General features: G+C 36.6%; 1 protein-coding gene across 1 annotated transcript in view; it reads left to right on the top strand.

Moving 5' to 3' along the window:
- Nucleotides 1–15717, top strand: part of PRKAR2B (protein kinase cAMP-dependent type II regulatory subunit beta) — a 101297-nt gene that overhangs the window by 49544 nt on the left and 36036 nt on the right. The window lies entirely within an intron of this gene.

Below are 15717 nucleotides of genomic sequence, written 5' to 3'. Positions count from 1 at the left end.
ATTGTTGATGTGTTGTGAGATTGTTAACCATTGTGATAGGGCAACATTTGTAGTAACTGTTAAATGAGAAACTATTTTGTTCTGTAAGCCTTCATTTTAAGTGAGAATAGCAGCACAATTGGAAGAGCATAGTCAATGTCACTGAATGTGACACGTAGAAATTTTTGAAATGGTGTATCTTTGGCTATGTGTATTTTCACCAAAAAAAAAAGGTTGAGAAGTTAGATGGTTGACATGTTGTGAGGTTGTTAACCAATGTCATAAAACAATATGTGTACTACTGTTCCATGAGAATTTGTTCTGTAAGCCTTCACCTGAAGTACAATAAAAAAAAACGGATTAAAAAAAAAAAAATCCCCACGAAAGGGTGCACGCATGTACTTATCTTAGCTTCTTGGGAGCTGGTCTTTACTGGTTCAGAGTGTCCAAGCAGTCTCTGCTGCCAGGTCTCTCTCAATGTGGAAACTGTTCCCGAGCACGCTCACAGCACACCTGTTCACCTGCTTTACCGCGGACCAGCGTGGCTGCGACACTGCAGTTTTGCTGCCGCAGCTCTGGCCCTCCTCACCTCTTCCAAACGGTCTCCCTCTCCTGTATCACTCAGATGGATTTCTTAACCTTGCCTTGTTCAGGGCTCCCAGATATTCACATAGAATCAAATCACTTGTTTTTCCAGGTCTTTGTTGTGAGAGGGATATAGGAGCATCTAACTACTCCACCATGTTGACCACGCCTCAGGATGGAACTACTTTAATTGAACAACTGTTGAGTGTCAACAGGATGCCAGAAATTGTTAATTATTGTAGATCTGGGGCGATACCATGATGGGAAAGACATACAAGTTCCCTGCTCTCACAAAGCTTGCATCTAGTGGAAACAGAAAATAAATACATGAACTTGATAGTTAATTCCTTGGTATAACAAGTTGTGGTTTGGAAAAGTGTTTCATCATAATGATGAATGTTTTTTTACCTTTACTCCATTTGCCTCAGTTGGTTCGTAAACTCTCTTTCTTGATAGTCAGTGATATGCTGTGTTCTTATGTAAACCTGGGAGATTGGACAGTGTAGGGGGATATACTTTGGCATCTAAAGACCTGGCTTAGAATCTCAGAGTTCCATTTACTAGCTGTGTAGGAACTCTGAGCCTTAGTGTCTTCATTGATAAACTGGGCATTAATTGTGCTACCTCCTGAGGTTGTTGCCAGGACTGCATGAGAACAAGTTCCTAGCACAATGCTTGGCATAGAAGGTACTGAGTAACTGTTAGTTTCCTCCCCTCTATACATTTTTCAATCTTAGTAATTTTTAGTAAGATATAAATCAGGTAGCGGGGCCAAATTGCGTTCCCTGTAAATGACGTTTGACTTTTTCCTCCAGAATGCCACGTTTGTTCTAACCTACATTTTTGTTTGAAATTATCATTTAAACAGAGGTTGAGGAAGGTTGATGCTTGAAGATTAAGTAATAATATTCTTAAAAGAAGATGTTTTAAAAAGAAGTACAAAAAATGCATCATAACAGACTAGTTTCTGAAATTTTCTTTGTAAAACATTGGTATATTACATTACTGTGCTAGAGTTCAACTGGATATTTTGTACCAGAAAAATAATACATTTTCTTTTTTATATTACTTTAAAAATGATATTGCTTTTTATTTGCTTATACTTATCAATACCCACACTTGTTTCTTCAGAAACATTTGTTGCTAATATTCCAGTAACTCAGTGTAATGCGATCATCAGATTTTATTGTGCAGTGGTGAATTTTTTATAGGAACCATATCTGTTAATTAACCAAAATTATTAGTGTATATGCTTAATATTCTGACCCTTGTTTCTAGTCAGTCACTGGATTAATGTTGACTTTTACTGTTGATTTTCCTTACTTTCTATTTTTATTGCCACCACTCTAATTACTACACAAGTAGATTGCTGGTGATCTCTCCAGCTTTAGTCCCCGCCCTCCCCCCCCAAATCTGGCACATCTCTGTAACGAATATCATTTGAAATAATGGTGAGAGGTGGGGTTCTCACAATATCACCAAGCTGCAGGAATGCAGCTGGGCCTCAGGAGCACGTGGACCCTGCATTTTGAATGCTGTTATCTAATGGTACAGATGGTTAAGCACTTGGCTGCTAAACAAATATTGGCAGTTAAAGAGACCCAGTGGCTCTGAGGGAGAAAGACCTAGTGATCTGCTTCTGTAGAGATTACAGCTAAGAAAACCCTATGGGGCAGTTATACTTCATCACAGGATGGAGGTTGCTATGAGTTGGAATTGACTCAATGACAACTAACAATAACAGCAACAGGACTACCTTGATCTCTTGCCTCTGATTCTCTTACTGTAGGGTACTTTTCTCTGTGTGGTAGGGAGTACAACCACCACACCTCCACATTTTACAGCATCAGCTGCCAGAAAGAGACAAACTAGACATCTCTCTGACCATGCCAGTTGAAATCTCAGGAGAGGGTTCTAATTAGCCTAACCATCCTAGATTGGCTTGGAAGTGTTCTCATTTGCCCATATAGGGCCTGCTGTGGCGCAGGGCTCAGAAACCCTGACCTGACCTGACCAGGGACTAATTTTAGCTGACCCATTTTGGATCATTGGAGTCAAGTCTGCTACCCGCATCTTAGTTTAAACTGGCTGCCCCAACGAAGCCCTCCGTCGTTGTCATAGACAGTGTCTCCATTGGCCCAGAGTTTCTTTTCCATCCTGAGGGGACATCTACTCAGCACATGTACAAAAAACCACAGACAGCTGACAAGTCCTGAGCTCTGTATGTGCTGAAGCTCGAGTCACTTGTTTCACCACTTGTCCTGTGTGACTGCAGGTGACCCACTTGGATGTGTCTTTTTCTGTTGAGAAACATTACCATCTTATGATAGAATAATACTTTATACATAGAATAACAATAAATAGCTACCAGACAAATGTCACCTCTCTTCAAAAGAATCGCACCATTATCTTGCATATCAGCTCATCTAGCTAATAAAGAATAAAGCCCCAAAGAAGAAATAATACTTTACATTTATGCCACAAGTTTTTCAAAGAGATGAAATGGGAGGCTAACAATCATTATAATTTTCTTATAAACCGTTTTTGTTTTTGATGTTATTTTCTTCAGAACATTAAGAGCAGCCAACCACCTGGTTCCCTCGTATTATGCAAGAATTTTGCATTTTTAAGTCAGATTAGATGTTTTTTCTATACTTGCAAGGTTTCTAATTTGCAAACCAGTAAAACCAGTTGCTGTTGGTTCCCACTCATGACAACACCATGTGTGTCAGAGTAGAACTGTACTCCATAGGTTTTTCAATGGCAGATTTTTTGGAAGTAGATTGTCAGGCTTTTTTTTCTGAGTCACCTTTGGGTGGAATTGAACTTCGATCCTTTCAGTTAGCAGACTAGTATGTTAACCATTTACACCATGCAGGGACTCCCTAATTTGCAAAGAGATAGTCTTTCTGTGTAAAAATATTTGGTTTTGGAATGATTATACTGTGATGACTATAAAAGATGGCTTAATATTTGGTTAGTTGTACTGTTGCTTTAGTTAAATTAAAAAACATGTATTATTAATCCACTATTTGCAAGACACTATTTTATACATACTGTGAGATTGCCAAAAATGAGTAAGCCCTTGGAGGAGCTGAGCGTAAGTACAGCACAGCACAGCCACATCATAGTGAATGTAACCTACCCTAATTCCACTGTACACATCCGACAAAGAGTAAGAGGGAAAAGGAGCCAGTGAGTTTGTGCCCTGCAGTGGATTTGGGGGTTGGGGGGCGGGGGAGGTTGTGATATACTATTCTGCAGTCTTGCTCAGTTTCTGCATGCCTGTATGAACATTTCTAGGGTTTAAAGGTTATCCATTTTCCACACAACATGGCTTCTAAATGTAAGCCAGCAACTTCTTATAGTGCTTAACAAAAGAATGAGCAGTTTCAGTGCTGGAGGGAAAATCCACTGTTTTGGACTTACTGTGGGACCATTTGGAAGTCTCCAGCAATGGCTTCCTATGGAATTTTCAAGAATAATATTGACTGTTGGAGATTTTTTACCTCATATGTTGTATTTAGAACTTAGCTCCCACGTAAGATGTGATTCTACTGAAACAGAGGCATGAATAAGAAGCATTCTATGTTCTTACGTAGAAGGGAGCATTTAATCCTAATTTTTGTGTTTGGTTTGGGGAAAGTGTTAGGAGGATGTGGCATTTGAGTAGAGTTTTGAGGGAAGAATAGGATTTTAATAGGTGGAAAAGGGGAGTGGAAGGGATAAATTTCAGTTGAGTAAACTGGGTAAGGTAATATGGCTTTCAGGGAATGGTGAATAGTCTAAAAAAGTTTGAAATATATGGACTTCATTATATATAATAGGAAGAGAGGCTCAAAATGTAGGTTTGGGTCAGATCATGCAGGACCCTTGAAAGCCATGGTAAAAGTTCAGGTATTATTCTATATGTGGTGGGGAAGCATTAACAATTTTTGGTCAGAGAGTGACATTAGCAGATGTATCATACTCAGGAATGGTCAGGATAGAATCCTGAAGTTTCAAAATAGGTTTATGTAATCCACCCTACTTCTTTCATCTTAATCATTACCAAGGAAGCAGCTGAGAGGAGATGGTCTCCTTCTGGAGATAGCCACATTTAATGACCAAAGGTCCTTACTACTAGGGTGTGTACAGTGAGAAGAAATGAGGGAGGTAGAGTTAAGACTATCAGCCCATTGTGCTGAGATATAGGTATATAATTATAAACTCAACAATTTAGTATTATGATTATTGCTTTCTGCAATCTTGTTTTTTAGATAAGAACAAAAATACATATTTATACAGTCCTTTATATTTCCCCACGTATTTACCTTTTCCGGTGTTCTTCTTTGTTCCCTGCAGATTTGAGTTACCATCCCTTGTCATTTCCTTTCAGCCTGAGGTACTTTGTTTAGTATTTCTTGCAATACACGTATGTTAGCAACAAATTCTCTTAGCCTTTGTTTATCTGGGAATAAGGTCATTTCACCTTCATTTTCAAAGGATAGTTTTGCTGGGTATAGAATTTTTGGTGAACTTTTTTTTTTTTACTTTCAACAATTTGAACATGCCATCTCATTGCCTTCTGACGTCCATTGTCTCTGATGAGAAGTCAGCCATTGATTGTTTTATTGTGCCTCTGAAATTGATAAATCTTTTTTTTCCTCAAGATTTTTTTTTGTTTTTGACTTTTAACAGTTTAACTAGGTATGGATTTCTTTGTGTTTATTCTACATTGAGGTTCATTGAGTTTCTTGGATCTGTAGATTAATATTTTTCATAAAATCTGGAAAGTTTTAGACCATTATTTCTTCTAATTTTTTTTCCTACTCCTTTCTTTCCTCTTTTTCTCAAACTGCTCTTATGTGTAGGTTAGTATGCTTGATTTTGTCTCACAGGTCTGAGACTCTACTCATTTTTATTCATTGTTTTTTTTGTCTGTTCTTTAGATTGGATTATTTCTGTTGATCTGTCTTTAAGCTACTTGATTCTTTCTTCTGCCATTTCAGATTTGTTGAACTCACCTGGTGATATTTTCATCTCTGTGTTTTCCACTCCAGAATTTCTGTTTCTTTTTTTTTTTTCATGATTTCTCTCTGTTTACTGAGATTCTATTTGTTGAGCCACTGTTGTCACACTTTAATTCTTTAAATATGGTTTCCTTTAGTTTTTTGAATACATGCGTAATACCTGCTTTGAGGTCTTTGTCTCCTAAGTCCGGTAACTGGGTCCATTCAGAGATCATTTATGTTGACTGCTTTTTTCCTGAGTATGGGTCACATTTTCCTGTTTTTTGCATGTCTTAGAAGCTTGCTGAAAACTGGACATTTTAGAATAATATATTGTAGCAATTTTAGATTCTGATTTTGATTTGTTTCCCCTCTCTCAGGGTTGTTATTGCTGCTGTTTTTGGTTTGTTTGTTTAGTAACTTGCCTGATAATTACTGTGGCATCTACCTTGGCCACAGTGTGCTGCTGTTACTGTCACTGCTTGTCTTTAAAACAAAATTTGTTTTTATTTTAAACCCTGGCCTCCCAGGGTAGCCCTTATGTTTGCATGACTTAGTGGTTAGTCAGTGATTGATGAGAGGTTGTATACTCACACTCCTTGAGCTGATGGATCTGTGTGTGAGTTTGAAAGCATATTCAAATTTCAGACAGTTTTCAACTCTGGTCTGGCTTTTACTTTTTGTCAGGCCATTTTGTTTCTTTTCGGCATGTGCCGCAGCCTTACAGACAACCAGGAATATGTGGCTGTTTTGTAAGTTAATCAAATCCCTCTATGGCTGTCTTGAATTCCTGTTAAATTTCTGGCTAGTTTTGTCCATTGCTTGCCACACTCAGGACCACAACTCAGGCTAGCTGAGCCACTGGACTTTCTGTTTGTCTGCCACTGAGATTGCTGTTACTAACAGGGCTGGTTCAAAGTATAGTTCATGGACCGATTGTATCAGCATTACCTGGGAGCTTGTTAGAAATGCAGATCTCAGGCCCCACGCCAGACTACTGCATTAGAGGCTACAGTTTAGATCCCTGAGTGATTCCGATGACCATTATTTTGAGAAGTACTATTTACATGTGGTCTAGTTTTCCAAATATTTTTTCCTTTTTATTGAAGTGCTAATAGCCGACATGCAATTGGAGATTATACTTCTAGAGCTAATTTTCTAACATCTTCACCAAATAATCTCATGATTATTGATGTATGTTTTAAAATTCTATAATTTTTTTTAGGAATAAAATTTTATGTCACGGTATTTAGTTCAGCTGTTGCTACTGAAATATGCTTTCATTTGATACTTATCTGCCATACTGACTGCATGTTTTATGGTATTTTGGCTTATAGATTTTCTTACTCTTGGTCACCTGGAATGTGTGTGTGTATGGTGAAAATATACACACTAAAACATTAGCCAACACAACTTCCACATTTACAACTCAGTGACATTGATTACATTCTTCATGTTGTGCCACCATTGTTGCTATCCTTTTCCAAAATGTTCTACCACCATTAGCATAAACTCAGTGCCCCCTAAACAAAAAAATCACCTTTTCCCCCTCCTTCCCACCCCAGGTAACCATTAATAATCTTTGGTTTTGTATATTTGCTTATTTCATATAAGTGAGAATCATATAGTATTTGCCCTTTTGCAACTGACTTATTTCACTCAGCATGTTTTAAGGGTTCATCCATGTTGTGGCATGTATCAGAACTTGATTTCTCTTTACAGCTGCATAATATTCCATTGTATGCATATACCATATTTTGCTTATCCATTCTTCTTTTGATGGACATTTTGGTTGTTTCCACCTTTTAGCTATTGTGAAAAGTGCTACAATGAATGTTTGTGTACAGGTTTCTCTTTGTATTCCTGGCTTCACTTCTTCTGTATATATACCTAAGATTGAGATTGCTAGGTCATATGGTAATTCTGTGTTCAACTTTTTGAGGAGCTGCCAAACTATTTTCCATAGTTGCACCATTTTACATTACCACCAGCAGTGGATGGAAGTTCTAGTGTCTCCACAACCTCACCAATGCTTGTTTTCCTTTTTTTTTTAAATCATTACCATCTAATAGGGGTGCGGTGATATCTCATTGTGGTTTTAATTTGCATATCCCTAATGGCTAATGGAAGCCCTGGTTGCACACTGGTTAAGAGATCAGCCACTAACCAAAAGATCAAAAGATCAGCAGTTCGAATACACTAGCTGCTTGGAAACCCTTTGGGGCAGTTCTTGTCTGTCCTGTAGGGTCGCTATGAGTTGGAATCGACTTGATGGCAGCGGATTTGGTAATGGCTAATGATGTTGAACATCTTTTCATGTGCTTGTTGGCCATTTGAATATCTTCTTTAGTGAACTATCTGTTCAAGTCCTTTCCTCATTTTTTAATTGGATTGTTTGTCTTTTTGTGGCTAAGTTGTAGAAATTTTATACATATGTTGAATATTAGGCTTTTATCTAATATATGGTTCCTAAAAACCTCCCAATCTATAGGTTGTCTTTTCATTTTGTTGATAAAGTCCTTTGATGTACAAAAGTATTTAATTTTTCTGAGGTCCCACCTGGAATTGTTTATCTTCTTTTTGAATAGACTTATTTTCCTTTTAAAAGTACATTATTTGGGCATATTCTAATTTGATCACTTGTAAAATGAGTAGCCATGAAACTTATATTTGAATTACAAGTGAATTTTTTTACATTTGTTAGTAACATTTGTATACATGAAAACTAGGACTCAAAGGCAGAAGATTTTAGAATTAATACATAGCCTGGAGATAAAAATGTCAGGGAATAACTAAACATGACTTGACTACTCTGAGAAGTTAGCTGTTAGCTACTATAAAACCGTGCAAAGAAGTGTTATCTAAGAAAGAACTATTTGGCTAATACTAGAGACCAGTGCACCATTCTTCCCTGGAGGGGTGTGTGTGTGTATGTATGTATACATATATATATACATATATATATATACACATATATATATATATATATGTATATATATATATATTTGCAACTCTTCTTTGGCTTTGCCAGCACTAGTTGCTGTTGAGTCATTTCCAACTCATGGGGACCCCATGTGTATAGAGTACAGCTGTGCTCCATAGGGTTTTCAGTAGCTGATTGTTTAGAAGTAAATAGCCAGGCCTTTTGTCCGAGGCACCTCTGGGTGAACTTGAACCTCTAACCTTTTGGCTAGCAGCCGAGTGAATTAATCGTTTGTGCCACCCAGGGACTCCACTTTGGCTTTAGGGGGCTGCATAAACATAGGTAGGTGGTTAGTGAGATGCCTTCTCGCAGTAAGAAGTTTTACAAAACTGTCAGTAACTTTATGTTCAAAATTCAGCTGTTATTAAAACGAAAGGGCTTTATGTAAGGACTTTTTTTTTTTTTCTGGGCAGTATATCACACTCTTCTAGGAAGTGTGAATCTTTCCTTCCTTATTCTGTCTCTTCTGGCCTTAGGTATAAGAAAGGAAGGCAGTTATAGTATAGCTAGAATTGATACAGAAGGGATAATATTAATGATAATATTTTTCACTAATTGGGTATCTAAGATGTGCCATATTTTGTGTTATCTCTCTTTCTTCTTTTACCCTAACCCCTACAAGAGAGTTATTAATATTCTAGTTTTATTGGTGGAAAAATGGATGCTTATGATTTGCCTAAGGCTGAAATACGAACTTGTCTGTCCTCTGCAAATCATACATTCATAAGCTAATACTGTAACCCACTAGTCTGGGAAGTAAAATTGAATACCCTGAGATGAGTAGAATACTTTAAGCCATTTATAATGTCATGTCCAAGTTAAACATTGTTTTCCCAGGAATGTGTACATTTTTCCTTATTAATCCTAGAATTATGGTCAATGTGTGTTTACTGGTAATTTAAGCAAGAACAAAAATATATATATTTTTTATTCCTCTGGGTTTTCTCTTTATTTTGTATTGCCGATACAGTTTTTATCATGTGAAAGAGGCCATGCTAGCATTTAACCCAAGAACTTTTCCCCAAATTCAGGCCTTTTGATTTCTCTAGAAGCGTTTCCTCTGTGTAAATCTCCATTTACAGTGAGGGTGAAAGTGACAGATGTCTAAATTAATCCAGTGGCAGTACCTCAATGAAACATATTTGTTAAAATTCCTGTGATGTTTACTTTCATTATTATCTTTTGAGATAAATAATCAGACCTTTTCTAGGAATACATCCAAGTGTATCAGGTTAATTTTTGAAGAAGCTAGAGGTTTAAATTAAAACTCTAGGAACTTTGAAGGGTCTTTCTGTATTAATGAATTCTGGCTAATCTGGTTTGGAGGATGAGTCATCTTACTTGTTTTGAGAACTTTTGTGATTAAAATGAAAATCAGTGTAAGTAATTGAAAGCCATTATTAAATATCAGGAATTAAGGCTGGGTTTTAAATTTCAGTGGCCACGTACAGTTCCCGGCATATGGTCTTTTATCCATACCGGAGTCCCTTTGGTTGCTTATTTTTCCCAAGCTCTGAATTAACTTCATTATGATATTTATATCTGTGTGAAGTATAAAAGACGCTTTTCAGAATGTATGATTGAGTTCCATGACTGTGATAAGTTTGAAGAGGGGCTAGAAAGAGTATAAAGGTGGCAAAGAAATCTTGTTTAGAGTGGAATCACTTCCTGACCGATGAGACTCTAGAATGTTTTGTAGTGGAGGTAATAAAAAAATTAATGAGTTTTTAAATAAATTTTTTAGAAGTAGTAGTAATATGTCTGGATTAATTTAGGAAACTATCTGAACAACAGTTTAAAATAGAGTTTTATAGAGAACCAGAAGGTTGTTGATGAGGGGCTAATTAAAGCCCCCCTGATAACCTCAGAGAGAGTTAGAACATCCTAGATTAAGTGGAAAGCATGTTTCTAACAAGACAGCATTATATAGTTAAATATCTGAGCCAAAATTTTATAGTAAATAGCTGCTTTGGGAATTAAGTATTCACTTAAGTACTATTTAATGAAGCCTGCCAAAATTTCTGCAAGGTAAGTAAAGGATACGTTTATATCACTTTTTGTAGCTGAAATATAGCCAGTAATAGAATGAGTTATGATAACTTTTAATATTTTGATGCAGGAAGCAATAAAATTTTAAGCTATAAATTAAATAAGTATCTAGCTAAGATTTGAAAGACAGTTTTAAGGAAATTGTTACGATTTTGTCCAGAGTGTATGAGACAGATTTTTAAGTTAACTTTTTTTTTCTTTTTTAAATAAATGTGAAGTTAATTTCAATCCTCCCTCCGTTCTCCTTGTAAGCCTCTGAGAAAGAGGGGAGAGATTGAGGGAAAGATCTGTGTAAACCTTGGGTTTGGAGCCATCGGATGGTTTCTGTGGTACTTATCAGGACTGTTCACAAATGTTCTGGTTTTATCTCCTGAGAACGTGGTAAGATTGCACTTCCCTGTCTCCTTGGAGTTAGAAATGGCCATGTCACTTGGCCAATAAAATGTGATCTATATATTCCTCCTTGGTAGAAGTGACATATATCACTTCCAGGCAGAGGCTTTAGGAGCAAGTTGTCCCTGCCTTGGGAACTGGTGACATTCCAAATGGTGGTGGCTCTGTAGCCTTCAGTGAAGACCACATGTTGCGGAGTACCCAGTGTCCTGAGATGGACATACAGTGTCCATCAATCACTGAGCCACTAAGATTTGGGAATGCTTGATACTGTAGTATATATAAGCCAGCCTAGCTGGATGGAGGCAGTTGCTATGTGTTGGAATCGACTTGATGGCAACGGGTTTTTTTAAGGATCGGGAAGAAGTTAATACATTGCTCACCAACTAAAGTAACTATCCATTTTGTCAGCCATTTTTGTTAACATCTATTTAGTGCCATTCACTGTTCTAGGTGCTAGGAACACAGCAATGAACAAAATAATCTCCTCTTTTCTCAGTAAACTTCTTCATATTCTTTACCAACTACTTAGGGTCTCCTTTTCTATGAAGCCTTCCTGTATCCTCCAGGCAGCTGGTCACTCCTTTCTCGTTTGTGCTCCTATGACACTTTGAACATACCTTCATTATGAAACTAATTCATCCAAGTATTATGATTATTTATTCTATTTCTGTCTTGTTTTGATTACCTAGAAAACAGACGTTTTATGTATAATACATATTTATTTAAAGTAGTTAAAATCGTATAAAACATAGAAAAAACAAGTTATACATTATTTATAATGATGTAAGATTACAAATGCTTTGTGTCATCCCTTTACTCTTCGCAGCATTCCCCAGCACTTCAAAAAATGAGGCTTCCCATAAGGCCTCTTTCCTGAATGCGATTTGTGATTAAAATGTGAACTTTCATATTTTGGATATGTTCTCCAAATGCCTTTGCTCAGTGAATTAAAAATTTTAAGATCATCACTAATAGGTAGAGCAGGTATATCCTGAATTATCTGGGCAGAAATACGAATGGAGGGGGGGTGGAGGAAAGAGCTATTAACTTGACCTAACAACCTATTAACTTGTCCCTCTGCCTCTCTTATTAACTATAACTACTCTATGCTTATACCAGTGTTTCCCAATCTTTTTCATTATCACCCCCTCCCAGGAGTCTTTTTAGACTTCTTTTTTTTTTTGTAATTGCCCCCAATGAAATTTTAATACCATACATACACTCCATATCTGTTTATATAGTGTGTGTATGTATTTCTGTGCTTTATCAAAAAAAAAAAAGCAATCCGGGAGTAAGATTTTTTGCATCCCAAGAACCAATTTTCTTGGTTAAGAATGCATGCCTTAAACTAACATTTGTAAAAGGTAAACTTTCTTTTTTCAGGGAGAGCATTTCTATGTCAGTAAGCTAAGTTTAGCAATATTGAATCAGAACTCTGTTGTCTAATACACCTGTGCTTTTATAATACCTTTACTTGAAGCTGATTATTATTTAAATAAGTATGCTAAAAGTGTATTGAGATTGAATGAAATAAGATATATTAGATCAGGTTCCTCAGCCTCAGCACTATTGACATTTTGGGCTGGATAATTCTTTGTTGTGAGGGGAGGAGGACTTGTGCATTGTAGAATGTTTAGCAGCATCTTGGCCTTTCTACCCACTACATGTCAGAATCTCCCCGCCCCCCATACCACCCCCACAGATGGAACAACCAGAATGTCTCCAGACATTGTCAAATGTTACCTGGGGGGCAAAGTTGTCCCTGGTTAAGAACCACTGGTCTAGGTGTATAGAACAGTGTCAGAGGCATAGAAAGCTTAGGTTTCATAATGATAATAGTAATAGTACTAATGATGGTAGTACTCTTGTTGCAATCTTGTGATTTCTACATCTATGCCAGGATAAAATCCATATAAAGGGTAAGAGTAAAAAGACCTAGCCTTTAAAAAACTGAAAGAAGCAGAGACTCAAACAATAGACTTGAACACCAGTGTTCATTATAGCACTATTCACACTACCCAAAAGGTGGAAACAACCTAAGTGCCCATCAGTAGATGAATGGATAAACAAAATGTGGTACATACATACAACGGAATACTACTCAGCCAGTAGGAGAAATGAAGTCTTGATACGTATTGCAATATGGATAGAGCTGGAAGACATTTTGCTGAGTGAAATAAGTTAATCATAAAAGGACAAATATTGTATGATCTCACTTATATAAAAAGACAAGAAAGGGCAAATTTATAGAAAACAAAGTTTATTAGTGGTTACCAGGGGCGGGAGGGAAGGGAAAAGATAGGGGTTAACGGTGATGGAAATATTGCATTGATTAAGGGTAGGGTTGTATAACTGATCCTTGTAATTGCTGTCAATAAGTTGTACACCTATAAGAAGTTGAATTGACAAAACTTGTGTGATAAATATATTTACAACAATGACAAAAAAAAAGAGAAGAATAGCTGCTGAGGCTGGTTATGTACAACCAAACACCTCATGGGATTTGGTTTCTTGGTTTAGAGGTTTAGGTTCATGATTTCATGGGACATCCCAGTTAACTGGCCTAGTAACATGTTCAGTGCTTCTGTTCTACCTCCTCATTTGTTGCTTAGTGCCTGGGGTATTAAAAACTTGCAAGCAGCCATCCAAGGCACAACAACTGGTCTCTGTTCACCCAGAGCAACAGAAGAAGGAGCGTCACGAATAGAAGGAGGATATGGAATGTATTGGTGATTGCCTCCTTTTCTGTGAGACTGGAGGAACTGGATATTGCCCAGTTACCATTACTGAACATTTTGATCGTAGATTCTATAGAAGAATTCTGATGAAAACGGGGAAAATGCAGGACAGAGTGTCAAATTCTCATGGACTCCAGACTTCCTGGAGCCATGGAGGCTGGATGAACCCCCGAAACTATTGCCCTGAGATAATCTCTGAACCAAAAATACCCCCTGAAGTCTTCTTAAAACCAAACAATAGTTTAGCTTAACTAGGAAAAAATGTCTGCCTTGAGCTTTATGCTCTTTTAAGAACTATTTATATGGGATCAAATTGACAATAGCGATTTGAAAGATTAGATTGGAACCTTAGGGAACAGTGAATTTATGTTAATGGGGGAACAACTCAGAAAAGGACAGTTGAGCATGGTTGCACAACTCAAAGAATACAGTCAGTGTCACTAGATGGTACTTGTGAAAATGTTGAATTGTTGTGTGTTCTCCTGTATATATTCTCAACAACAACAACAAAATAAATAAAATTAACCAAAAGAAAAGAGATATAAGAAATCTTTAGATTTTCAAATAAGGAAGGAGTTTCCAAGCTCGAAAGCAGTGGCACTTTTGTGATGTTTAACTTAGGATTTAAGTCACATTGGAGAATTTTCTTCCTCGATAGATTTTATTACATTAAAAATAAACAGACATTCACAATCAGTAAAAACTTTGTAGTTATAATTAAAAATAAGCTGGATAAAACAACTGTGAGAAATATTACATAAAGTGGTATTAAAAAGACTGATGTAAGTCACAGAGAAAACTAAAAATTCCCCATAGATAAGGATGACGGGAGAAGTAGGGTCAGCTTATAAACATTTGAAAATTGTTCAAATCCAATAATTAAAAATGTTTTATTTTTTTCTTCATTTAAATCGGCAAAGAATTTAATTCAAACAGTATCCAATTCTGCTGTACAGTTAGAGGAGCCTTCTTACTCATTCTTTGTAGGACAACTCCCCTGGAAAGAAAGTTGGTTTTAATTGTCATACCTTTTGGCCCCCAGAAATAATATTTGGGAATAATTCCTACAGCATAATCTGAAATGTAGAAAAATATTTATCCATGATGATGTTTATTCCAGTGTTGCTTTAATAGAGAAATACTGGAAACCAGCTAAGTGTCCAGCATTAAAGGAATGGAGAATTATAGTATATGGTAAATAATCTGCATCTTTTATTGCAATGTTTACAAAATGTTTTTAATGCCATGGAAAATTCTAATAGTGTGAAATGAAAAAAGCCATTTTTAAAATTGGGTGTGCAGTATGAACTCAGAATATAGACTGGAAGGAAATATACAAATGAATAGTATTTGCTTCTGGGAGATTAGGTTATGGATAATTTATGAAAGTTACTCATAATTATATGATAAATCATTCTGTAGCAGACTTACGCTTTTTTCGTTTTTACCCTGTTCTCTTAGGTGATTTTTAGATCTCACACATTTCTTTTTCCTTTTTTAGCCAATCACTTTTTTTTAAATTGTGCTTAGGTGAGATCGTATACGTTTCTGTAAAACCAAAAAAACAAACCCATTGCCATCAAGTCGATTCCAACTCATAGTGACCCTATAGGACTGCCCCGTAGGGTTTCCAAGGAGCAGCTGGTGGATTTGAACTGCCAACCTTTTAGTTAGCAGCCAAATGCTTAACCACTGTACCACCAGGGCTCTTATGTTTCTATATCCTGTAAAATAAGACAAAATATTTTTTAAAATTTGTTTGGTTCATTTTTTTCCTTTTTCTATTGTGACATACTTTATATACCATAAAATTCATACTGTACAATTGAGTGGGTTTTAGTATATTAAGGAAGTTGTACAACCATCACCACTATCTAATTCCAGAACATCTTCATGACCCCAAAAAGAAACCTTGTACCCATTAGTAGTTGTGCCCTATTACCCACCCCCTTTTATCCTCTGGCAACCACTAATCTTTCTGTCTCTATGGATTTGC

This window comes from Trichechus manatus, unplaced genomic scaffold, assembly GCF_000243295.1.
Source record: "Trichechus manatus latirostris isolate Lorelei unplaced genomic scaffold, TriManLat1.0 scaffold00096, whole genome shotgun sequence".
Taxonomy (NCBI): domain Eukaryota; kingdom Metazoa; phylum Chordata; class Mammalia; order Sirenia; family Trichechidae; genus Trichechus; species Trichechus manatus.
The sequence above is the reverse complement of the archived record's forward strand: the minus strand, read 5'-3'. Positions and strand labels throughout refer to the sequence as shown.